Consider the following 2,882-nt stretch of genomic DNA (forward strand, 5'->3'; position numbering starts at 1 on the left):
AGTGAATCTGCATCTCATTCAGAGCTTCTGCTGTTTGCTTCGTTCAGGCATGTATCATTTCACAAAGCTATTCAGAACAGATCATTCTGTTTTTGCTTCAAATTGGGTTATTATTAAATCAAATTATGTATATGAAATTATACATGTATAACTAAATGATATGAAATGATATGTATATGAATTATATTACTAAAATTAAATAACTGTAATTACAGATTTAGGTTAAATAAAGATGTCAGTCTTTATTTTTCTTCTTTTTAGGAAACAAATCAAAGAAAAAATAAACAAATTCTACAGTTCCTAATATTCTGTATGTTGCTCAAAAACAAAATAATTTTTTTTTTTTTTTTTTTCCCAGTCATTTAAAAATAAGATGTAACGACAACACCGTGAAACCGCTTAACTTTTATAAAGAATATCTCTTTGGATTTGAGACTTTAGTCTTTACAACTTTACAGATCTTCTTTATGCACCAAGAGCTTGTAACACTCCAAAGAGAAAGGAAAAAATGAAATCGCATCATATGACCCCTTTAAATATTTAAGAGCCAGCCAGAGGATGTGAGATTGCGCGCGCAGTGAGAAGATTTGAGCGTGCGCTCATCCGAAGCGCGCAAAACCGCGCCTCAGAACGCGCGTCTTTCTTGAATAGCTTTTGTAACTTTAATAAAGATTAATCTTTAAATTATACAGTCAAATATGCAATGCCGTTTTACATTTCATTACTTTATTAAATTTCTGTACCTGAAAACTAATGTTAGACCTACCAAAAAAAAACTGAAAATCACAGTTTATTTTATTTGTATCTTTACTCTATTGTATTTATTTGTGCTGTTGCTTGTAGTTAGAAAGATTATTCTTATTTTCTTTATTTTTATTTGACTAGTATATTTTTTGCCTAAACATAGCACATACCGAACCATACCGAAACCGTGACTCTAAAACCGTGATACAAACCGATACAAACCGTTTTCTTAAAGTGACAGCACTTTCTTAATGTTAATCAAACAGCAACAACACGGAAATCTCTCACTGCTCTTGATTGAATAACTTTTGTAACTTTAATAAGGATTAATCTTTAATTTATACAGTCAAATATGCAATGTTATTTTGCATTTGATTTATTCAATTTCTGTACCTAAAAACTATGTTAAACCTACCTAAAAAAACTGAAAAGCACTGTTTATTTTATTTGTATCTTTTTTCACTGTTTATTTATTTGTGCTGTTGCTTGTAGTTAGATTATTTGTTCTTATTTTCTTTATTTTTATTTGACAATAAAGTTTTTTCCCTAAACATAGCACATACCGAACCGTCCCGAAACCGTGACTCTAAAACCTTGATACAAACCAAACCGTGAGTAAGTTGAACCGTTGCACCCCTAGTTGAGACGTGCTGAAGTTGCGTTTGGTCTTGTACTCTATCGCTTACCTTGTCAGTGTCGTGCGCTTGCTTAGCCCTTTGTTGTGATAAACAGTAAAGTGTGTTCAGCTGAATTCAATTTCCGTTTTGTCAAAGGGGTATAAAAAAAGTTTAGTATACCACGGCAGCGTCGTGTGAAGCCCTCCTCGTGTGAAGACTGAAGAGTGTAAAGAGTGATCGACTCTACCGTGTGACTCCACCGTGCAGGGACACTGGCAAGGGACATAAGTATCGCTTTTGATTCATCCTCTTTTCTACACCTTGCTTCACTTCTGTTTCAGTTTTAATGACCAACTCTTACTATGTGTTTCCATATCCCTACTATTACTACCACTCGCAAACTCAGTCTGCAGTAAACAAAGCAGATTTCATTACATCTATTTCTAGTCATTCAAGACTAAACCTCATGGCCCTGACAGAGACCTGGATCAAACCAGAGGACACTGTTACTCCTGCAGCACTCTCCAATAATTTCTCATTTTCCCACACTCCCCGTCTAACTGGAAGAGGTGGAGGTACTGGTCTGCTTATCTCTAATGATTGGAAATGTATTCCTTTACCTTCTCTGGGTATTAACAGCTCCTTTGAATCACATTCAGTCACTATTACCCACCCTTTTAAAATCAATTTTGTAGTTGTTTATCGACCCCCAGGACCACAAGGTAACTTCTTGGATGAATTAGATGTGCTGCTCTCAAACTTTCCCGAGGATGGTACTCCCCTAGTTATGCTTGGAGACTTCGACATCCACCTAGATAAACCTCAGGCTGCAGACTTCCACACTCTGCTTGCTTCTTTTGATCTCAAGAGAGTGTTAACTACGGCTACTCACAAATCAGGCAACCAACTGGACCTTATTTACACACGACACTGCTCCACTGATCGTGTGCTGTTTACTCCACTGCACACCTCAGATCACTTTCTCCTCACTCTTAACCTCAACATGGTTCCTGACACAACACATACCCCTCCACATGTCATCTTTCAACGTAACCTAGCTCCTGGCTATCTGCTATGGTTTAATCTTTGCTTCCTCCCCCTCTTCGCTTCCTCCCCTTAAACAGTTAGCATCTCTTGATGCTAACAGTGCTACTGATACTTTCTGCTCCACTCTTACATCTTGTTTAGACACCGTCTGCCCTATGGGCCCTATCATACACCCGGCGCAAAGTGGCGCCAGGCGCGACGCAAATGTTTTTTGCTAGTTTCAGCCCGACGCAGTTGTAATTTTCACGTCCTGCGCCACGTTGTTTAAATTGCAAATGTATTTGCGCCCATTTGTGCGACCATGGGTGTGCTGATCTGAAAACAAGGTGTGTTCAGGCGCATTGCTGGCGCATTGCTATTTTGAGGCTGCGGAACTGAAATAGACTGCGCCATTGACCAACAAAAACCTGGTCTAAAGTCAATGGCGCAGTAGTTTTTTGTTATTTAAAGAGCGCGTTAGTATAGGCGGGGCCA

This window comes from Sinocyclocheilus rhinocerous, unplaced genomic scaffold (assembly GCF_001515625.1).
Source record: "Sinocyclocheilus rhinocerous isolate Xijiao unplaced genomic scaffold, SAMN03320098_v1.1 scaffold66, whole genome shotgun sequence".
Lineage (NCBI taxonomy): Eukaryota > Metazoa > Chordata > Actinopteri > Cypriniformes > Cyprinidae > Sinocyclocheilus > Sinocyclocheilus rhinocerous.